This window comes from Accipiter gentilis, chromosome 18 (genome assembly GCF_929443795.1).
Source record: "Accipiter gentilis chromosome 18, bAccGen1.1, whole genome shotgun sequence".
NCBI classification, from domain to species: Eukaryota; Metazoa; Chordata; class Aves; order Accipitriformes; family Accipitridae; genus Astur; species Astur gentilis.
The window spans coordinates 16,759,075-16,783,989 of NC_064897.1; the positions used below are offsets into that span (position 1 = coordinate 16,759,075).

General features: G+C 38.9%; 1 protein-coding gene across 12 annotated transcripts in view; it reads right to left on the minus strand.

Annotated features, from left to right (window-relative positions):
• The window catches only part of ERC1 (ELKS/RAB6-interacting/CAST family member 1), a 305,485-nt gene that overhangs the window by 60,655 nt on the left and 219,915 nt on the right, over positions 1-24,915 (minus strand). The gene's annotated exons all lie outside the window — the stretch shown is intronic.

Here is a 24,915-nt window from a genome sequence, read left to right on the forward strand (position 1 = left end):
CTCTATGTTAAGGAAAACAACTACTTCTGTCCTTTGACCTTAATTCTCACCTTTAGCTGGTGTGGTCAAATCAGGATGTGCAACAGGACATAAAAGAAAACTTTGGCTTTATTGCCCAATAGGGTGGCTTGTCCCACCTCTCATCACCTCACAAAGAAGGAATAAAATGAGGTCCTAAGCATTTGTGGTGGTGGTGAAAGATGGCATCATGCAGGAGGGATGACGAAAAACAAGCTCCGAATACTACAGATTTCCTACCTACCTTTCATCTAAAAATTCAGTTGCAACTGCAGTTAAATAAAGTAGTAAAAATTCCAAATTCCCAAATAATCCAAATTTCTACCTGCTCTAGTTTATAAAGAAAAGATTATTAATATTGCTAATTTCAGAGAATGATTTTTTTAAAAATAATCAAATGTGTTAAAACTATTCTGCTAATCATGTCAATAGCAATTATTATGCTAATAACATTTCCGTAATGTTTAGTCTTTTATTAAAGATGTAGGAGAATTTATAGAAGCTTAATATAAACTATTAAGATTTCCTTTAATTATACTATTATATCTTTCTGTTTGTTGTCAAGATCTTTTTTAAAAAAGACCCAGCACAATCTGGTGACTTAGGATCACACTGGCAGAGTGTTGAGGGTAGCAGTGACACTAAATCTTCTTTTTCTAATTCACCTGTTACCACTCCTTGAGCAGATTTTATTTGTAGTAAAATAGCTTTCTCTTTTTCTTCCTGTATCTTCTTTTTAAACAACTTAACTTAATCTTAGGAATTTGTAATTGTGGCTAAAACAAAAATACTTGCTCCAAAAAGTACTCATTGAGCTCCATGTGAATGAACACGACTAAGAAAATTTGAGAAGAACAGGAAAAATGGACAATGCTTTAATTTAATATTGATGTTTCAAACATATGTATCCAACATATTGGACTTTTAAACGGAAGGCTTGAAAAGGGAAAGGACCGGTACTACTGGAGTACCAAAATTTTTACCTGTTAAAATGCTGAAAACTTTACAAATTTTATGACCTTGGTGAGCATGAAAAGATGTATTTAATATTGTAATGTTTCTGAGGACAGAGAGTGAAATAGCTTCATCAGTTACTTCAGTGCTTAGAAAGGGTGCAGGGAGATGCACACCTAAATATGTAGGATGTAATCAGATAGCTTGCATTGGCTGCAGGTCAGCTGGACAAAGAACTTACTGTCCTGGATACTTAGTAATCCCTTCTCCAATCTGTAAGAACAACTGCGTTTTTATTTGCTTCTTGACTTTGCTCTAAAAAGTCTCAACAATATTGTTTTGCCCCTTAAAAAAACCCCTCAACACATTATTTTAATAGACTGGGACCAGGAAGCGACTACACGTGCAGTCCTGCTGACAGATCTGAGAAGACGGTAGTTGTATGGGTGAGACACCACATTTAAAAAGCTCTTGTTATTTTTTACAGGTGGAAAAACTACCATACTGCTCTCACTTGAAAGGTGAGAAGTTTTGCCAAAACAATGGGTGAAAATTGACTCGATGAGAAAGCCCATGACTGCTTTCAGATGAGTGATAGCTGGGATGGAAGAACAACTTTTTCTTACACATTACGGGTTTCGGTGAGAAGAGGGTGACTGATATATGACCTGGCTTCCTTCTGATCCCAGTCAGTGACAGAACTCTTAGAAATACTTATGCCAGTGAAAGCTTAAGACCTCTGTTGCTGCACAGCAGAAGAAACTGGAGCATAAAAACCCCACTGCTAAGATGTGATCTCTGCTCATCCCCTCCGTCACTCCAATGATTGCTAGAGTTTTGCTGAAGCTACCCATATACGGAAGTTTGCTATTATCAGGATCTCAACTGAAGCCATACATCCTGTATCGAAAAATGTGAAAGAACTATATATTTCAAGAGGAAAACGTGTGTTTCAACAGACAAAATTGTTCACCATCTGACAGTAGAATGGACTTACACAATGAACTTTCCATGGGGGGAATTTAGGTCTGGATTTATACAGGTGTTTCTTGTACATGCTAAGAGACTACGCTTGCTCTAAGTGGACCACGAGCACACCAAAAATCTGACAAATCCAGTTTAGAGAGTACTTGGATCCCGCCTAGATCATATCTAGAAAAACTAGCGCCTTAAATTATTCCTTGTCTTTCAAGACATGATACCACAAAGTTAGGCAATTTTTTTTAGACACTTTAGGATAACTGAAAGATACCCTAAATACATTTATGCTATGAAGAAATACAAATATTCTGATGACTTAATGGAGGCAAAGAGTAGAAGAAAGGAAAAGGTGCACATCAGATTCCCTGTTGTGGTGTCAAGACTGTAGCTGTGGGAACGACCGATAATGGGTGCATTATTATTGCCACTTCTTTTCTGTTACTTTTGCTTTATGGAAAAGTATTCCATTTTGGATGTCTGCCTAAAACATGAAAAATATCAATAGAGTGAAGTGACAGAATATGATCCATGACCTCTGTTTTTTTCTAGCTATTGGTATCCTGGGAAAGACAGGCTGGCTTGGAGCTCTGGTCATTTTCACTTTCTTTAGAGTAATCTGTTTTGATTCTAAAGAAACACTTACTCTTTTAATAGTAAACCCACAATCCTTGCTAATGATTCAGGACCAGAGCCAAGAATATCTCTGTAACAGTATCTATATAGCCATTACACTGGTATGGAAATTGGAGGTGCCTCAAATAGCACATAAACCATACCTTCTACAGTCAAATCCTTTGTTGCCCATCTCTACTTCTTAAGTGAAAACTCCAGGACCAGGACAACAAGATATGGATAGCAGTCCACTAATTTTTTGCTGAATACTCTTTGCTACCACACCTTAGAAAAAAACATCCTACTGGCCAAAAACTTCAGTGCTACATCATGTGTGAGATGGGTGCTGGCCAAGAAGTGGGGTGAAAGGCATTGTGGCTTTCTGATTGTTTTCTGGAACTGAAACAAGATGAAGTTTGAACCAAAGTAAGAAAAGATGTGATACATGCATTGTAGCTGCATTTTTTAATTCTGCAAGCTAAACGTGTACTGTTTCATATGGGAGAAGTGCAGGTGTCACTGTTGGCTCTGCTGAAAGGAGACATGTCTGTGAAGGTGCACTGCTGTTCTCAACAGAGCTTGGAATTGCTAAAATGATTCTAAAAGACCAGAAAAAGCAAATATCACCAAGCAAAAGACAAGGTTTGTGACTGAAGAGCACTACAAAACTGACTTCTTTCCTTTCTTGAGAGCTGTTATCCCCAGGGAGACCAGAAGAACATGCTGTAAGAAAGACAGGGGAGGTAGCAAGGAGCAAATGGGCTGCTGTGTGAATGGTGCTAGTAGCACATGAGAAAACCTATCTGTCAGGAGTGCTGCCGTCAGTCACAGAAGCTCAGCTTTAGTTTAGGTAACATCAGTGGTACAGGCTTAGCTTCTTCAGCAAACTGTGTGTCTTCAGTTCACAACATCAGAGGTCCTGAAATGTTCTAGTAGGCAAGTGAAGTATGTAACTGCTGCACAACTCGAGATAGTTGATTTTTTAAAATCCTAGCTAATGCCAGAGTCACTACATAAACATAGCTCACTTAAGTTAGTTCAGGTATTTCAGATAGTGGTAGTAGTGTAGCTACAGAATAGTAATATGGCAGTACAGCCGCCTCTGGAGTACTTCTGATTGACACACAGTCTCCATTCTGTTTGCAGTTCAGCTGGGACTGAGAATTCTTATAGCTGATGCCAAGGACATAGTGATAATGAATGACTCCAACTCCAAGATACCGATGGATCCAGAGGACTGAAATGTCTTATGGAAGGCAGCAATGACTGCAGAGCTGACAAACCACTGAAAATTGTCATGACTGAATTCTTCTGATGCCAAATACTGTAAGCCCTTGAAGCATTTCTGATGAGGTTGTCCTGTTGAATTTACTGGCCATCCTAATACTTTTGTGAAAACACAACAAAGAATAGTGTGCAAAGGCACATCTCCTTCAGACCTTGAATGGAAATGTTTGATTTTGGGAAGATAGCTGGGCAAGATGGCAACAGTTTAAATTGCAGCTTGGTTTTCAGTACAGGCCTTGAATCGAGGCAAAGCTTGAAGAACATCCCTCAACCACAGAAACAGCCTTTTTTTTGAATGAAATCTTAAAAATCAGAACAATGTACTATTATACTACTACATACTACTAATACTACAAGCTGTAGAAATAAAAGGCATCCAGCAAAGCACTATTTTCTATATCTTTCTGCAGCAGAGAAGAAATGCCTTAAAGAATTGTATTGCATTTAACTTTAGAGGCTGAACAATATTTTTCTTAAAGAATACTTCAGCTGCAGTGACTTTAGTAAAAATGGCAGGTGCTAGCATCTCATAAACATGCTTACAGAGGCCCTAGAAAAAGACATACACAGCGTAGATGAGATTTCTTGTATAGGCTTGGGTGAGGATAAATAAGTGATTTGGTAGTTTGAGTGACCAAGTATTTGAATGAACCTAGAAAAAAAGGAACTACAGCTCATACAAATTCAGTTTCCCAGTCCCACTAAATCACCCTAGGGTCCAGTGTAGTCAAAACGGTAACACGTCTCCCTGGACCACTGTAGACACCAGTCTTATTTCATTTCTCTTTTTCCTCTTTGGTGAACCACAGCATATTTTTGCAAATGGGGACAAGAGACTTTCTAACTACTCAGAAACCTTCAGCACTGGAGGACTAATATGCTGTATTCCTGGATAATAAGCTGTAGCAGGATAAGTCCAATAAGTAGTAGTAAAAAAGGCTCATCCACAACACTAAAAATGTTTTAACTACCAGAGTAGCCAAGCTTGTCCTCTGGCTTACAAATACTAATAGAATCAAGATGTCTTTAAATGGTTCTCTACAGGACTTGGTTTCAGGAGACTTTGTAACTCCTTCACAGCTTCTTCCTAGTAAAGGAGAGGAATCCTTTCAGCAAAACATAACGGCAAGTGAATTTTAAAAAGCAGTTTCGTACTTTGCAGCATAGTTCTCAGGGTCATAACGCTGGAATATTTATCAGCTGTATAATTAGAAAGAATAACAGGCTGCAAACAGTGCTGAATTAATGATGTTTTAAAACATAACAACTATACATATTCATTAAAAGAATACGTTTACATATGTCAGAAAGAACACAAATTCCACATAGAAATGTTATAGATTGTTCAATATAATTTCATTTCAATTATGAGATTTCTGAAAGTGTGAATGAGATAATATAAAAGCAATATTGAGATCAGCAGCACCTCTGATTTTAATGTCACTGAGGCACTGGGATAATTCCATCACGCCTAGTTTCATTATAGGGATCATATCTGTTTTCCTTCCAACTGGCATTAAACCACAACACTTAAGGGTCTGACAAATTCGCAGAGCTCAGGTAGCTACAAGCTCATAGCAATCCAGTCAGTTCCTTCAACAGAGACTGTTGCTCTTCCACGAGGGATGACTGACCTGCCAGAGTTTTCAACCTGGCATATTAAGATAAACTGTAATTATGGCTGTTACGCCTTTAATACACAAGGCTTCAAATGGGAACGGTTCTGCTGTTCCATAAACTGTTTACTCACTCCAGTGGTAAGGGCATCAGTCACCACAGAAGGAAAGAGCTGCTGCCTGTGCAGTACTTGCTTCAGTTGTCTGATTTTTGTCCACTGCATTTACTCAAAGCCTCCAGAAAATGCTGATCAAGCTTTTAATGCTTTTCTGTCACAGGCATTGTAAGACTTACCATGACATATCATCATTACAGAACTGTATTATTTGCATACGAATTTAAAAAACCCCTCCCATGAAGTGACAACAACATAAAGAACTAGTAGGCAAAGAGATTCGTATAAAGTATTGCAGTATTATGAGAGCTAGACAGACACTTAGGCGACAGCTTAGAACATAAAGGTGTTAGGACACAGTACGTAGTAATTTTATGGGTTTGGTAGAATGACACTGTTTGGGTGGGTCACATTTGATAAACTCTTAAAAAGTTAATTAGTAATACAATACACCAAACAGCTGATCCAATAGGACAGTTCTGGTGCTAACGTCACCCTTTTCATCACAAACTGCATTAACACATCTACATTGGTAGTTCCAAACTCAACATTTTTTTCTGCTTTTTTTTGCTGGTTATAGAACATCTCCCAAAAATTAAGAAACTTTGGCTGCTCTGAACCATGTGGAGAGTAAATTCCAGTTTCACACCCTGAGAGCCTGGCAATTAACAGCCACCATCCTGGCAGTGTGGTTACTGAACCTGCAGTACCTCGCAGGGAGGAGGCAGTCCTCGCAGAGCTCTGGGTATCAGAATTTAGTTCTTAAAAGTAATCTTGAAAAATACTGGCAGTCATACCAGAGAACATAATTTCAAAATGCTAACAGACCAGTACCTTACTTAATTCATGAGTTGCCAAATTCTGCACCAGCTACACTTTCTGCAGTATTTAAGATACAGCTATATGAAAAGCTCAAAGTACCCCAAAGTGAGCAAAACATTTATCCAAGAGAAACAGTAGCAACCTCTTGCTGCAAGAAGGTGGGAAAAAAACGTAACTTGGCAATATGTGCCACCTGCTTTTTTAATTACATGTGGGAATCATCAAACCTCAGGCTGCAAATTTCCCAAACACAGCCTTACACCCTCAGTCTAAAGGGATAATACCATTCCTTCCATTCCTGTACTTGTTTCCTGAATCAGCAAGTTACCTTTGCCTTGTCTGGATGGCACGTCAGCAGTCTTTCTCACCCCTGATCTACACCCTCACAGCTCCCAAAAAAGGAATTGCAGATTTAAGCAAACCAAGTGAGAAGAAAATAAAAAGTTGCTTGTCATCAGCAAATTGAAGCCTCTTGAATTTACACCTTTTTACTGTTCTTTTCAATGTCATTACATACAAGTGACCACAACTAGAAAACAAGAGATAAAAATATAAATTGTTTGTGAAAATTGTGGTGTGGTGACAAAAGAGATGCCCCTTTAATTTTCCACTGTATGAATGGTGTGATAATAAACAATGTTAATTTTAGACACAGGAACCATTACCATTTCTGCTGTCCTTGTTTAAAAAAAATAAATAAATACTGATAACATATTTACACTTTCCTATACACATTTCCTCTAACATCCTAAATGTCTAGGACCACAGAAGCATCATTCTTTACTAGGAATGATAAGCAATGCTTTTCAAAGTCCTTTCTCTGAACATATTTGATATAGTCACAAGTAATCCTATAAATATTTTATATTACCTTTCCCATCAATATTTTAGCCTTTCTTTTACTTAAGCTTTCCATCTTTTACCACCTAGGCACTTGAGGCAAAGATTTGCAGTTCCTGGTCCTGCTTGTGTCTGAGCTTTGAGCACTCAGAATTGCAGTACAGCTCTAGATTGTGTCTGCCAGCATGTCCAGAAAAAATCTAAAGCTTTTGCAGAGGGACATTCCAACCCACTACTAATTTTCTGAGCTATTTTTATTGATTAATTCCTCCAGTGAAAAAGTGGCTGTTGCCCACCACAGCTGTTAAACTGATAGTACATGAACCTTACCTACTTGCCTGTGAAGAGTGGGAGTTCTTGAAGATGGCACATTTTAGAAGGAACCTTCAATCCTGGCACCTGATGTTATGGGAGATTTGTCCTTATAAAGGGTAGTATTTATTTTAACACAGCTACCCTTGTTTTACCAGCCTTCAGTGCAGAGGCTGGATGAGAGACAGATGTACTCACAAGGCTCTCGAGTTCCACAGAGCTGGCTTTTCTGAGAAGGAAGTCCTGAAACATGTGCTGTCTGTCTTCATCTGCAGTTTAACAGCAGTGCAAATACAGCACAAACTTAAGGTATAATTTTCATCCAGGCAATACAGGCCACCAGAATACATCCACCAGAATTTAAAAAATGACCTTATAAGAAAAGCAGCTCTAGTTTCGTTTCCTGTGACACAGCCAAGTACAGGTTGAGCTTTAGTTTAGCATGTGGTTTCACAATCGGCTTAAGCTGACACAAGACAGGGCTCTTGCTAAAAGAGATGGTTCTGCCCTCCCATTTTCAGGTTCCTGCTCCCTCCCTGGTGTCAGCACCAGTGACTGCGTATCCCTGCAGCCTGGCAATCCAGTTAAAACGTAGCCCAGAATAAACAGGAGGAACCTATATCTGACCACAGGTTCCTTACCCCTAGAGGAACTGCAGCTCTTCGAGATGCTGTGACAGTGTCAAACCCTTAGTTGCCAAAGCCAGTGCTGCCAAAACATCAGAATGGAAAGTGAATCATGGAATTCACATTGATATAACACTTCAAACAACCACAATTACTAAAGTGAACATAACTGTTCTTTAATTATGTCTTTGTGAATCAGACCCCAGGTGAAAGATGGTAGAAAGAAATTTCAGCTATATCAGTCAAACAATGATAGCAATACTGCAGTCTTAGTGTGGTTTCTGATCATGTGAAAAACCCAAGTCATGATTTATAACATAGCTGTTTTAAGAAAACTATCCAACCTTTAGACTCAAGTATTTCTGGTTAGTATAATGCATCTCACTTATTTCTGCATCTGTCTTGTTTCCATGCTTGACATACTCATTCTGATAGGTCATCATACCTTTCTTTCTTTATATTTTACCTATCTGCTCACTGGAAACCAAGGCAAAGGAATTAATTTGATTTTGGGACCATATGCGTATCGTCACTAGTCCTAGCCATGTCCTCAGTGCATTGTGGTTCCACTTTTTTTCCTGATCTTTTTATAACTGTGGCTATAGAATGTTTTATTATTTGCTTTGATTTCCGTTGGAAGGTCTAATTCAGCATGAGTTTTCATAATTCTCACTTTATTCCTGTAATTTCTGTGTCCCAGAAACATCTCTCTCTCTACTGATTTTTAAGGCTGCTGCTAATTTCCTTTTGGATGCAGATAAACAGCCAGTTAGGTTTGTAACTCTTCCTTATACTTTTTCCTTTTTGTTTGGGATGCAAAGATGTCGTAGTTTTGGAATATTGATTTAAATAAATTCCCTGCTTCCTCTACACTCAAATCTCTGAGTCCTTCTCTCTAATTTACTTGCTACCTAATATTTTTAATTTTTCACTTTACCTGTTTGAAATTGAAAAATTTACTTGTTTAGCATAGTTTTTTAATTTAAATATAAGTGTACTCAATTTGTGGTCACTACAGTTGGTTTTGGTGATGAGTTTTTCTCTAGTATCAACACTTACTACAATCCTGAAGTCTTAAATCAACATTACTTCTTGGTGATCTAGTAAATATTGAGTTAAGAAGTTCAGCAGTTTCTCTGATTTGTTTCCAATAAATAGATGTCTCCCATAAAAACACATTTCTCCATTGTTATTTACATCTACCACAACTCTAGACCTAAAAGCCATAGCAGGCTACCATCCACACTCTTTGTGTAATTCCTTTTACGGTCCTTAGGTTATTTTGACTCAAAGTAATGCTACTTCATTCATGCTATCACTTTTCTATTTCCGCAGAATCTCCAGTATCATTAATATACGCCACCTGTACTTTCATTTCCAGCTTTCCTGAACAACTTGTACCCACATTCCAGCTGTGACTATTATTCTATTTCCCATTAATTGCCATTATCCCTGTGACATCTGGTTTCACGTTACGTACCAGATGTGTAGAGCTACTTAATTTTGTTGTTCTTTTACAAACATCTCAATTTTCCTCTGCATTTCAACAAATTTTCTTGCTGGAGTTACAGTTTGCTTTCATTATTTACTGTCTATCTGACTACCAACCTGGATGTGTCTCACCCAACTCCCTCCTCCCTCTTCTCTGAGGATTCTTTTCTACAATAGTCCAATCCTCTTTTCCAGAACCACCTTGTCTGGTTTCTAAAAAGGTATATTTCCTCTAAGGTCAGACACAGTACATTGGACTGCTTACATTAACTCTGCAAAGGATGTCTTAGCATTTGGCGACAGTAACAGCAGTAGCGCTGATGCTGACATCTGTTGCATCCTCATCTTAATGCTTACTACCTGGATTTCAGTCTTTTCTGGTTGCTGCTGCTGCCCAGGAGATGGATTGAAAAGGGAGCACAAGAAACATCAAGTGTCTGGATAAGGCCAGGAATAGCAGCATCAGGGGAAAAAGAGGATAGAAGCAGTTTCATTCAGCACTGAGGCATCACTTTGCCTCCTGCTCCCTGTATCTTCAGTGACCGCTGCTTAAGCAGTGCCAAAAAAGTGTTTCTAAGCAAACAGAAGTTGTTGAAAGGGTGGAGGACAGGAATGGAGCAGGTGCCAGGGACTATGGATAAAATTTGGATATATGTAGTTCTGTTATTGCAGTAGAAGGGGCCTGGCTGAGAGGTTTAATTTAATTTCTTTTTTCAGATCTGGGTCTGAAATTAGGTGTAGCTTCTTGCAGTCTCTTAGTGCAGAAGATTTGTTTGAATTGGCACTACAGTATGTTCTGATGAGCTCTGAAGATAAACAACTTTCCAGGTGCTTAAAGCAACTGGTATTCCACAGTAAGCAGGGAGCATCCTACCATTTTCTTTTCTGTTTTTATCTCTATCCAGTCCCTGTTCTTCATGGGAAGAATGAGAAGAAACTGGAGCTGCATGCTGTAAAAACAGTTTAGGAGACTGAGCATGCATACTTTGCTCTAGAACGAGCACTGTTAAGCCCGATCTAAACCGTGGAAACAGACCCTTGACAATCCTTCATCATCAGATCCCTGCTAAACATAATGATACATTCTGTTATGCAAAGCCTTTTTTCATGTTCAAATTTAAAGAGTTTTCATAAACAAACTAATGAAGCTCAACAATCTCAAATTAAGTTGTTATTGTCTATGTTTTGTAACGAGACACAAGTACATGAAACTTAAGCAATGTGTTGAAAGTGAAAGAGCAAGTAATTAATATGTGAGGGAATTGGAAAAACCTCATTTTAGCAAATTCCAGGTACCAACACCTTTTCCATTGAACAAATTTGAAGCTGCGTTTATCCTGTAGTTTAAATGAAACTCCCATGAAAAGTGCCCTCATTAAGGAAACATTATCACATGTAAATTTACAGATATAACTCCAGTATCTTAGAAAAAGTAAAAAACTCCAATTTCAAGGCTATGAAATAGAAGAAACAAATGTAAAGCAGCTTGTATCACACAGAGATACTGGCTCTCACGAAAACCTGTCTACACTATAGACAAATGGAAGTTCCCATACCTTCCTGTAGGTAACCTCATGCTTGTTTTGATAGATTTGCTCTTTAATTTGTTGTACCATTGCTAAGAAGTATAATTTGGCATCTACTTAGGTACTGAGACTTGTGGAAAGGTTAATTTCTTGCTAAATTTCAAGATGTTTAAATTTTATCTACTTTATGGAAAAATTGTGCATATTTTCCAAGGCTGACTTCAGGATGAGAAGGTCAAGGCAGAAATTCAAGTGTGCTGCAAAGAAGAGGATGGCTTTACGGGTTACAGCTTCTTCATTCTAACAGTATTATTTACAAACTATTAGAAGAAAAATGGCTCTTTCTGTCAGTTCTATATAATGTCTAAACTATTTAAAATTATTAGATTAAAACAGACAAATTCATGGCAAGAATATACAGTGGAGAATTGTATGGAGATTCACAGGGGACAGGGGCAGAAAATAACTGCGAGGCAGGGTGAACAGGAATGAATTGGGCAACTTTTAATCCTGAAACTATCCTTAAGAAATAAGTATTTTACACAACATCAACAAAAATTCTGAAGTGTATGAACCAATGAATTTACAGAAAAATATAAGGATGCATCATGCAGAATAAATCTTTTATAAACTGAGATGGGAAGACCACCAACAAAGAAAAGTGTTAGATTTTAAAAACTAACATCTGCTAACCGCAAAACACGTAAACAAGCATAGTCAATTGAAATAGAAACATGGCTTAGTGGAGCTGAGAGTCAGGATCTACTCTTCATGCCTGTCACTTGTGGTTTGACCAAAAGCACATCATTTATCTACCTCTGTAAATGCAAATACTACCATTTACTTAAGAGAATAATTGTATGAGTACATCTGGTAACATCTGGAAAACAGTGACATCCTGAGCTGAAAACAGTCAGTCTTCTTTTTTTATTTATTGTTAGCTTAAAGGAAAAAGGGGATTACCAAAATCTCGCACACTTCTAGCTGCCTTATTTTTGCTAAGAGTACCACGATTGCACTGAGATTTTTCACTCCTTCACACAAGAAACTCAAGGAGCTACAGGGCCACAAAGCTATGAAGGAAACACCTGAAAAGCAAGAGGATTCCCCTACCACCAAATCCCCAACAGACACACGCAGCAGAGAGCTCTGGGGCAAGACAAGCTAAACTGCCAGCTCTGCGCAAACCTGCATTTATGGATTTATGGCAGCCTCCCAGTTACAGGCCCATCTGGGTTGGAGCGGGGGGAGGCTGGGAAGACCATGCGCCGGTTGCATTTTTGCCATTCCTGCTGCGGTATGGCGTGAATAAATCACAGGGCTGAGGTCAGAGCAGCCAGCCCATAAAGTGATTCATGGGCCCAGCAGCACATTCCCTCAGGACTATGTACTTTATTACAGTAAACCTCAGAACAAGATACAATTTCCTGTCTCAAGGAGCAGCCTTTAAATCAGGACACCTGGACAGCCCTGAACCACTTACAGAAACAATAGGTCTCAGCCCCACCGCTGCCTCTCCTGGCTGGCCTGCGCTGCCCGAGGCCTGCTGCCTTTAATGCTAAATACCACCTTTAGAAACTGCCTCCTTCTGCAACAGATTACTGTGGTGACGAGACCATGGAGTCAATGTACTGATATAATCCTATTCTTCAGCCATCGCTCCCCACCCAAGAAATAAATATTCTCCATCTGTTATCTTCATTCCATTTTAGCTTTTAGGTGTCTTCCGCACTGTGAAAATTTGTTAAGGCAACAAAGGAATTGACAAGTAACTCATTGGTTTCTCTGTTTGCGAGCAGATCCTTCGCCGAGAGGGTTTTTTTTTGTTTTCCAAGCTGAAGAACCTGCCGTGCAATTTGGGTTGTAGTATGGATGCTCCCGCTGTGGTCAAAGACTGTGATCTGAGTTTTGGGTTTGGCATCTGGAAAGAAACTAAGGTGGTGACAGAGATGACAGTATTGTTTGACTCCTGTCAACTCTCACTCTCAGCTGAGAGTAATGTTGCTCCTACGCCACAGGTTACATTTTCAGGAGAAAGAACAACCGAAAACTCGTTTTAAGCCACGGAACAAAGCAGTTGGTATTTTCTGCTCTAAATATTCTGGGGAACCTTATCTCTAAACTTTTAAATCATGTAAACCTTCTGGGCTGTAGAGGAGCAACCTGCCATGACTGCACTTCTGCTGTTCTCCTTGAAAGCAACAGGACGCTCTTCAAATAGAGGCTTCCCATGTTCACACAAAATGGTACAAAGAAAAACTTGCTTTGCCTCCTTCAGATCCATAATGCATCACTGGAATGAGTTTCACTCAGGTATATTTTTTCAGCATGCATCATTCAACAGTGAGGAGAATGAATAAGAAAAGAGAAGGAAGCTTCCCTTGGAGCATTTATTGACAAAAGGCAAGACTTTCCCATGGCTTTGCTGACATTCTGTACAATCACCCTGCAAATAGTGGAAGAGATCCTGATTATTTTCACTCTTCAAAGTTCTTTCAAATCTTAAAACTATAGACATAACAAGGTAACATGTCCATGGGAAGCTATTTCATGAAAAACATAGCTAGGGAATAAGAAGCTGACATATACTGAGACACACCTGAAAGATTTTCAGAGGGCAAGGACGTAAGAGAAAGTCATAGAGGAGGGGAAGTTTGGGGGACATTTAGGGGAGAATTCATCAAACACTGAAAGCCAAAAATACTACTGAACTTGCCAAAGTGAAAAAAAAATCTAGATAAGGAAAGAGGAAAAGAGAAGGATTGATAAAACAGATGTAAGTAATGCTAAACACATCAGATGGTCCAAGACTGAACCCTCCTGAAGCTATTTGTTTCACGATTACTTTTCCTACAAGCAAAAACAGTTGTGTGGAAAACTACTTCTTTCACCTGCTTATTTTACTTTGTTTTACCCTACTTAAAGGATCTCCTTCACTTTGGTGGATTGTTTCAGAGCTTACAGTCCACAGAATCAAGGCTTATTCATTGATTTTATCCATTCTGATTTCCTGTACAGAACAAATACATCGTACCCAGTTGCTCCCACTGAAGCCAATAACTTACTCTGGGGGGGGGGTAGGAAAAGGACATCCACTTGTGACTGAAAGCCATGAGGAAGTGGCTCATATCCTTGTGAGTTTTTTCCTGGTGGTTAATAATTTTCACTGTCAGAAAGTCTTATGTCTTTCTAATCCTAACTTTTCTGTCCTCAGTTTCTGGATAATGATCCATGTTTTGACTGTCTCTCCTGGAATAAACAGTGTTTTAATATCACCATTATTTCATTTTCTAGATATTAGAACTATACAGAGTATTGTGACAACTGTATCAACTATCCTATAAAATAGAAGTGAAATCCTCATTCTATTCATACTCACTAATCCTACTTTTAGGTAGTGGAAGTCCTTCTGCTGCCAATGTCACACTGCTTTTTTCCGTAACATTGCTAGGACTTTTCCAAGTGATTCTTTCAAAACAGTGTACAGTAGACTCCATATTGTTCTAATTTATATGCCTAATGCTCAGATGCACTTTGTGTAAATGAGTTCAGATTAAGAAGCAATTTAAATTGCCCTACATGTCTGTTCTCAGCACTAGGTAACACTATGCCATTTTCTTTATCACCTGCAGGTTCCATTGACTGTCATTTTACACTTACTTCCAGCTCACTGATAAAATGATTATTAGCATCAAGCCTAGTACCAAAATCTATGAAGCTCAAATATAAATACCACTGTTCAATTTAATTGTAATAGGTAAATGCTGACAGATAATGCTCACTTTAAGCATATTGTCTATACAGCGTTAATACATAATGTTGGGAATTGGTTGTTTACAGAAGTCTAATTATATTTAATGCAAAAAGTTATTTCTATTAAACAAGCTAATTTTTTTTTTAACCAAACTTTGGAGATAATCAAGGAATCATATCACATTTTTTTGACATTACACATCTTACACAAATCAAGTTGACTGGTATTAATTAAAAGCTTATTCTTTAATTCTTTACATTATCAGAATCTTTTATCAGCTTATTATTACTTTGCTCACAAATTGTACCAGTTAATCAATTCATAGCAAGTTATTCACCCTGCCTGCTCTTCTGCAACACTTCCAGAACTTTAGCATTTCCATAACTTCTAGAATTTCACCAGAATTCCAATATTTATTAAACTTTCAAGGAGCCAAAATTCCCTTCAGCCAACTTCTCTTAGTGTTGTTAGATACCAGAAATCTTGGCGTGCCACCCCCACCACATGTGTAACATCTTCAGCAGTTTCTTATCTTGAAAAGAAAAACATATGGAATGCCACAGTACCCTTCTAAGAAGAGACGCAAAAACATTTCTGTTCAATTCCTGTGTGAGCCAAATCAATAATAAAGGATATCACAAACCAGTAAAATAATATTTTAGGCATAGTACAAATACCTCAAATGGCTTAATGAACTGAAGAAAAAAAAAGAACAGATCTTTCTTGACTATGTTTTTCCAGTAATTCTAATTACGCTGGCTATTTTACTACCAACAGAAAACAGCAGATTTTTATAACTGAACAGGTTTTTAATAATTTGAATGCTAGCATTAAGAAAAAAGTGATCATTTCATCACCACAGCAAACATGGATGGTGTTCTCTCTGAAACCAAAGACAAAATTCCCATTGACTTCATATAGTAAGAGCTGTATTATAAAACAGGATTCCCTGTGCCTTCTAAATGGCTTTAAATATTCATTAAACATTCCTGAAAAACTTTCAGCATTCCATCTATCTATTTAAAAATACACCTAGAATCATACTTAATAAAACAACATTTTAAGGTTGCAAAGTGAAATTTGCAGAGGTTAAGAAATGTAATCATAACCCTATGTCCTTGTAGGGATGCTTTATGCTGTCTTAGTCTTTTATTAAATGAACACATAGAGGTTTGACCAAAGGACCTATATAACATTTCATCTTTAAAAGCTTATTTACACATGATAGTATACATTCAAGGACTATGGCAGGAAAGCACCTTAAGCTGCTTAGCAAAATCATCTTCAGATAAAATAGAAATTAGCACTGGCAGATCCCTAAGAATTTTTTAGCTAATCATTTGCAGCAAAGTGCTTAACTGTGACATACAGAATGGCTTTAAGGGTGCAGTGAAAAAGCAAGTTTTGATTTTCAGGTTGTTATCTAGAACGTGTAATCCCCAATCCTATTTTCAAAAACTCTGACAGGTAATGTTTTATTATTAACATGATTTCAATGCAAAACAAACTAGATAAGCAAAAGGAAATACAAGCTATTCCCCCCACCCCCGTCTTGCTTTTTTAGTTACTGGTGTGACGGGGACAAAGGGAAGATACTGGTAACTAAGTAGAATAAATGGTAGAAATGAGAATGATCTCCTCTGTCCTCTCCACTTGATGGTGGTACTCTATATAATCTTCTATTCAAATGTAACGGTATCACGTCTGTGTCAATCAAGACATCTGTTTGTGGTGTTTAGACCTGAGAGCTCATTTGTGCAACAATAGCAAACATGCCAGAGATGCCATGAAAAGCCCACTAATGTGCCAAACTCTCTAGCTTTTCCAAGTAATTTTTTTAGGTTACAGCAAATACCAAGGGAACCTGTTTTTCCTCCCCTCCAGACGAGCATGTCCTATGAAAGCGTTACCCATGGTGTAGCGTGGTAACCAAAGTCTACCACAAGCCATAGCAAGGGGATTAACACCGCTAACTTTCATGTGGCTCCAGAGCCGTCGCTGCACTCCTCAGAGAGATCAGCGCCTTTTCGTCTGGCTGCAAAGGGAACAGTGTGTTCAGAGATGTATGAAAGCCCCTCTTCCCCGTCAAGACGCTGACAGAGGCCAGTGCATGTTCATAGCAGAGGTCACTCTGAGGGGAGGAAAGCAAAAACAACCTGACTGGAACAGACACCTTCTTCACAGAAAAGTCAGTCATTTACGTTTTCAGTCTTGTACACCTCACTGCAAAAGATTTTGAAGTAGTTCATTTAAAAATAGAGCAGGGAGTCTGCTCTTGAAGCAGAAATAAAGTACACACACTAAATATAACCTATTCCAGCCTATAGAAAATACTGCTGAGAGTAATGGCCTCAAAGACTCTCTGGGAAAAAGAATGTTTTAGAACAAGAAGGCTATCACACTGTAACAGCTTTGCAACATTAACATTTATGGCAGTTTTTCATTAATATGGCTAGTCAATATTATTTTGTTTAAATTACCATTTTACTATTTTTTGATGTCTTGAGTTAGCTACCTAATTGTAGACATTTTCTTTTCCTTTTCCTCTAGTAGAGGCTACTGAAAAGAGTGAAAGAATGCTACCCACAGGAGAAATTTTAGTTTCTGTTAAACCCTTTCAGAGCAAGGAGTGATGTAGGCATAAACCAAAGCAGTGGAAATAAAAAATGGCAGCTGAGAAGGTTCTCCAAGACAGACTTGAATGGGTAGCAGAGGACTGCATGACCTCAGACAGTGCATTGCTGCTTCTCAAAAAAAATGCAATTTATGACCAATAAGCAATTTAACCATGAGAAGCAAGATCAGACAATTTGCCTCCCCAAAGGACACGGTCAAAAGCTGTGTTTATATTAATTGACATCCTCTCCTCAATTTTCCATGCAGTTGAATCACTCCAAGCCCGCATACATTCTGCAGAGTTCTCATAATCATGAAAAAACAAATTCAAATCCAACAACGTAAAATGAGTGTGTATGACATCCACCCACACATATACGGGACTTCAAACAAGCACGTCTGAATAAGACAGTAACTCTCCCTAATTCTAAACAGCATTTTCTTAAGAGAGTCTGAGAATTTTTTCAGATTCAGAACAGGTAAAGGAAGAACGTCCATGCTACTCGGTAGTTTTGGGAGGGGAGGGTGTGGGTAGAGAAGAAGGGGGTTTTTCAGTGCAATTTGGTTACAAAGCTTGTTTGCACAGGGCTGTGCTGGCCTCATGGTGACTATTCATAAGAGATCCCCAAAAGAGCTGTAAAGTCTGCCTATAGCCCAAGTGCTATAATTGCTGTCTGTCAAAACAGAGCTGTTTTCTTAGCAAACATTTCAGAATGCCCAATGCTAAGTTGATTAGTTTGGGGTTTTCTGGGGAGGAGTATAAGGATGATGGCTGAGAGACAGAGTAAAATTGATGACTCGGAGACAAAACTTTGATTTCATTAAAACGCTCCAGAGAGCGTTTAATTTCTCAGTTAAAGGAGAATTCCTGTCCTTGGAAGGGAAGAAAAGCAGGCAGTAGGAAGGAGTTATTACCAATAATGTCCAATTCCCACCGTAAGAAATATGAATCAGTTCAAGAACCAAACAGAGAGGTGTTACCAGTACAGAAACTGGCTCAGCTGCCCCTCGAGCATAGTTGTTCGTACAGCGGAACGATTCCCACGTCGCAGAGATGGCCCCCTTTCAGTACACCCTGCACCCAGCGCCGAAAGGTCTCTCTCTCGGCAAGTTTCTGAGGCTTCTCCTGTGCACAAGAGCTCTGAGAACCTTCATCTTCACAGCAAGCCTATTTCAAATCCAGCCCGCTCTGTGCTGGTAATGTGGAAAGACAGACCTGGTTCCCTCAGGTGCTGGCAGCAGTGCTGACCACACAGAGCCTATTCAAACCACACCATGAGATCATCTACTGGATTTGTACACAGGCTGAGCCTGTGCAGGTCCCAGACACCTGAGTATGTGAACTCTATAAAAAACACTTCTTGCATGAAGCCGCACACAGAAATGTCAGGGCTGGGAAAGGGGGATAGCAGGCGGAGTTGGCACAAGGGAAAAAGGAAGGAAATTAGGAGCATATAACAGAGCGAGGCTTCAGCCATCTTTTGCAATTAAAGAAACTCTTCACAGACCCTTAAAGTGGCAGAAGGCATTAGCTGTGCGTTGAGGCTGTGACTTACAACTTCCTACCTCTATAGCATGGTTAAGAAAGGCAATGCAGATGTAAGTCATCGGCAACCATAGCAGCCCCTTACAAACCCCTCTAGGAAGGACTTGGTGAAGCAAATTCATAACGGCTCTTCCTGTACATTATCTGCACTTCTGTATTTTCCATCAGTTAATCAGTGCTCCTGAACATCCACAGTATTAAAGCAACTTCATTTGTACTGCTCAGGTTACATCAATGTCAACGCTTACTTGAAGTCCCAGGGTTTTAGGGGTTTGGAATTTTGCCATCAAAATTCACTCTAGGCTGAAACGTGGCAAAGTGGGGCTCTGCCCTTCCTCATTTCCCAGGCAGTTTCCTATAAGGATTTTTACAAAAAAGCCCTCCGCAAGCATTTAAGATCTTTTTGTTTTTGCCAAACTAGAAATGTCTCCAATTAATACATTTGACAAAGGTTAATTGTGAAGTCTCAAAATGTACATTAAAAGTTTTAATCAAAAACAAACACCTTGTTAAATCCAGTGCAGCATGTGTTCCTACTAGAATGCACCTCCTTATTTTAGCAATAGTTGATATATCTAACTACAGAGGGCATGACAATAATTACAAGGGTAACTCAAATAGTACAGGCAATAAGTAATAACATTTTATGATTATTTAGAAAAAATATTGAATTGGTAACAATGCTTAGGCATTGCAGTAATTTTAATAAAAATTCTAATAATGCAATGGACTGATTTAACAATTTCTGAGATTTAATACTGATTAACTAATAATATTTAACAACACCTTGAGAAATATTAAGCTAATATTATTACTAGATTTTTTTCAAGCTAATGGTCATTATACAGCACTCTGGGAATGCACCTGTGAAGCAGATATCATGCCAAAGGCCTTCAGCAAGCTCTCTGGCCCACTTAAAAAGGCATTTATTTATGTTATCACTCTCAGCATTGCATCAAACCAGGCACTTGCTCCACAAGTAGAGTTTGCCACCCAGAATTACATGCACAGGTTGCCTTCACAGCTAATGAGGAAAGTCATGCACCTCATAGTGGAATTAATGCCAGGCAACAAAATAGAGGAACATTTTCATTAACAAGAGAGAGAATTTGTTTCGTTCCTAGTTTTAGGAATTAAAACTATTGCCATGGGAGGATCTATCTGTAAAAGGGATCCACAGCCCAGAAAGTGCTCCTGAGGATACACATCTAAAACAGGCATTTGCATACAACTGACTGCAACAACTTCTTTTACAGCATATAAGTGAGAACTGAATGATGACAGAGGAAGGATACAGTAGTGACCACCTTATCTACAGCAATCTGTGTTTTACAACACTGCCTAGGCACTGTGAAATTTTCAATCTCCAAAAGTTCAAACCCACATTGTAGGACAGCTACTGGAGTAACCAGGCTATATAATGTATTCTAGGATGATTTTTCATTTCTTATGCAGAAGGAAATACAAAACTCGGGATCTTTACTGGCAATACTCAACAAGGTTCCTCACTTCATATTAAGGTATTTTAAATGGTATTTTATTTTTTTATTCTTTTGATGGTGCACTTGTTAAACAAGCGCATACCAGGTAAACAGAATGTCCTCTTTAAGAAGGTGTAGAAGACAGTTTTGCATTTAAGAATGGTAAAAGCACAGATGGGCTCCGCAAAGTCTCCTTTGCACATCCAAAGGTGAAATTTGAAAGTCAGTCCTCTGCACTCTGAAAATAAATGCACCAGATATAAGGAATTGCCACTGGAAAGATTCTGTTCCTCAGGCTTATTTTCTAGATTAAACATTGTTTTATTGACTAATTCTTAAGGATTAAGCCTTCAACTTCCCCACTTTGCTTCAAACCATAATGACCACAAATGCATAATGAAAGCTTTTCCACCCAGCTCCAGAAGGATCATGAATGGCCTCTGAAATACCACATAGGTGAGTCTGAACTGCTGTGGTGTAGCAAACTAAGCACCAACAAAAGTTGGAGCCAATGCCACTGAAAAGATGGAACACCTGAGGAGTAGTCAGGTTATCAGCCACTGTAGTGGACTTTATAAATGCCAAAGAAGGTATCTGTAACAGGATAGGAGATTCTGTACTGCAAATGCAACTCAATAGAAAAAAAGAATCCAGTTGTAAATACAGAATTATATTAGATGGATTCTAGCAAGTTTTGAAAAGCAACAGTCTAACATGCTGATTTCCATTCTAGAATTTGTTTTTCTTCCAGCTAACTTGCATGCAAACATTTCTCTCTTTGAATCAAGGGGCAACCATGCCAATGAAAATTTATTATTCTGTCTCCTTCTATATAAAGCTCCAAAATCAACCAAAGTTACCAGCGCAGCATCATTTGCATAATCAATGATAATACCAGTATGACTGAAATTGAAAGTCTACAGCTGATTCCTGAACTGGCAAAGGACCTGAGGACTACAGCTTTAACATAGCAATGTTCCAGCATCAAATACATTTATATAATGCAGACAAAATGTTAATCAGATCAAGACCTTATATTACATGCTAAGAAGCTACAGTATTCATGATTTTTATGTGTCTCAAAAGAAACAAATAACAGACACTTCCTGTGGCTCTCTACAGATATCCTTTGTCTAAATCACAGGTTAATGCATAAAAAGGAGGAACACAGGAATGACTGAATTAATGTCTCATCATCTAAATGGCTGCCACCCACATCAATTTTTCTGCCTATTCCTATTTTACTAAGTTCACCAAGTTCGATCCCTTGCCATCACAGACAACCATACCATATAATCACTTTTAAGTGCAGTACAATTTCCTCTTCAACCCACTATGGCTATCAGAAGACTTCCAGAAATGACATCGGTCTTCTGTCTAAGGCAACAGAATTCTAACTACAACCAGACTGGGGCCCATAGCTGGAATAGGAAAAGATTTTCTGAGGCTTGATGCACAAGATGGAGAGGTTTACCATCCAGAACTACTCTCTCTGAGTTTCAGCTTATGATTAGGAAGGATATTTCTAGTTAGAGTCACGTTATATTGCAAATTGAGGTAGCATCATACATAACAAGGGGAACAGCAGGTAGGATAATTTTTCTTAGGAAGTTCCCTGAATAAATCTAGATTCATATGCCAGCGGAAAGGTAATACCTCCCAAGAACTCCAGAACTCTTAACTGGCGTGCAAATGGCAATTTCTCCACATGTTTGACAACCTCCAGTGAAAATTACACAGCTCAAAATATTGTATACAAGAATCTGAAATACTGCCTGCAGCACCATGAATTTTAAGTACTAAAATTGAATAAATCCAGGATTGGGGTGCAGTCAATTCTGTAGCCCCTCTAGTACCATGGATATAAATTCTCATGTGCAGCATGATGAAAGGACCTCTGTGATAACTGTTTCTACCCTAAAGATGTTTCTTATAGATACAACTCACATTGCTTTTTGTATACACATAAACAGCAGCAAATGGGATATAGTGGGGAAAGTTCACCCTGCAAAAGCTGAGATGTCTCATTGCTGCAGCCACAAGACAATAAAAGAGATTGGTTGAGATTTTTACAAGTTCTGATGGCCAATTCCACTACTGCTGGCTGGCTCATAGGATTTAAATATCTGCATCTCAAGTTTTATAACTTGCCTCCCTGAGGAATTACTAAGCTTCTTTCCAGAGTCTGTTTAGAAGGGAAACCATTCACTTTGGAAAAGACAGGACTATTGCCCTTACTCTGGGGGCTCTGGTTTTGGCTGAGTCCCCTCTGTTCCCTGTCAGACACAACAAGAGTGAACCTGATTGCTGTGAGTCAACAATTCTAATCCATAAAGTTCAAACATCAGGATGCCAAGGACCAGGCTTCACTCACAAGCATTACCATGTCAGGCTCTTATTTCCTGAAATTAATGGAAAAATCTGAGGTAAAGCAAGATAAAGTTACAATAAGGAGGAATGAAAACAGTGATTGCAATTGTAGCAAAAGGGAATCAGATAGATATTTCCATTATAGGGAAACCTAAAGCAAACTTAATTTTTAGGTTAAAAAGAATCACTGTGTGATCAAACTGCTTAAAAGCTATTTGTAGGCACTTCTGAAGAAACTCCAAATCTGCTTCCTCCCATCAAGTCTTGCTGTTTTTACTAACGATCAGGGTAATTGAAGAGATCTCAACTCTAACTAACCACTTAGGTCTGAGCCACTTTGGCACTTGATAATATACAGGAGCATTGTAGAAAGAGGCATTCTTAAGAGAAATAGGATTAAAGCCGTGTGACAAAAAGATCCGCACATTTTTAGTGTTATACCACACCCACCTATCAGAGAAACATATTCTGCTGCTTGTCTTTTCAGGCAAAACCCCCATGATTTCCTCAGCATCTTCCCTGCACCATGCCAATGATTCCAAATTTATTTGGTCTCAGTGTTGCCTCCTTAATTTTAGTACCTACAGGGATCTACTCCAGCTTTCCCATGAACTTGGTCTCTTTCTATTTGTTAACTTTACATTACGTGACACAAACTTTTCTTCTGCAGTCTAAAACTATTGTTCTGACTAATATTCAGTTCCTGCTCCTTAAACAGGCTAATCTTCCCTCATTGCCTGTATCTCTGGTTCTCTTCCCATTTGCTATATTCCTCTTCAGATCTTCTGGGCATTCTTTGTATTGGCATTAGTTAATCTGGGTACCAAAAAGAGAAATACGTATGATGATTTTTTTTTTTTTCCACACAATCTTTTGAAATCCCTGTGTTCTCCAGAACACTTTTTGTAATTGCAGTCTTTCAGACCTCACTGTCATACTTTTCTCTTGGTTGCACTTTTTCAGTTCTAGTATAATCTATAACATATTCTGCCAATATTGAGAATTACAGTGTTAAGGATATTATAGAGCACATCCCTGTCTAATCTCATTCTAATATCCACTTATGGACCTATTGTCCATGAATCTGTCTAAGCCATGTTTGATCCTGCTGACACTGTCTCTACAGCACTCTGTGGCCACAAAGCCTCACTACCTGCTGCATAAAGAAGTGCTTTTACATGTTTTAAACCAATCTCTAGTTTCACTGAGTAAAGCCCAATTCTATCGCAAAGAAATGTAGTCATCCCACAAGAAGGATCATCTGAGCTGAAAACAGGCAATGCTGACCTTCACCTCAGTCTTCCACTTAGCAGAGTAGTACAGGCTCCCCACCATAGCCCTGTTCTCCTGTACAAGCAGCCTTGCCTATATCTGTGCAAGAGTTAAAGCCCAACATGATAAATACATTCCTTCTTCCCATGAAGAAAATATTCTGTTTCACTCAGCAAGTGGCACAGTACTGCATTAGTAAGCATTGTTATACTGTCATAACTTCCCCTATAAATAAAATTTTAAAAATCATTTGACACTCTATTGGGCGTCCATGGCGAGGTGTTGGCAGCAGGGGGATTGCAGGAGCCTCTGTGAGAAGAGACTGGGGCTGCCCTGTGCTGGACACAGCTGGTTCCTGGTGGCTCCAATGGACCCACTGCAGGGCACAGCTGAGCGCCTCGGCCAAGCTGGTGGCACCTCTAGGAAAATATATTTTAGAAAGGGCAAAACCTGCCACACAGGCAGAGAAAGCGGTGCGGGGTAGCGGTAAGAGAGTGAGAAACAGCAGTGGGAACACCAAGGTCAGAGAAGGAGAAGGGGGAAGAGGTGCTCCAGGTGCCGAAGCACACATCTGCTGCAGCCTGTGGACAGCCCATGCTGGAGCAGATACCCACTGCAGTCCTGAGAGCCCACGCTGGAGCAGATCTTTTCCTGAAGGACTGTAGCTGCATGGGA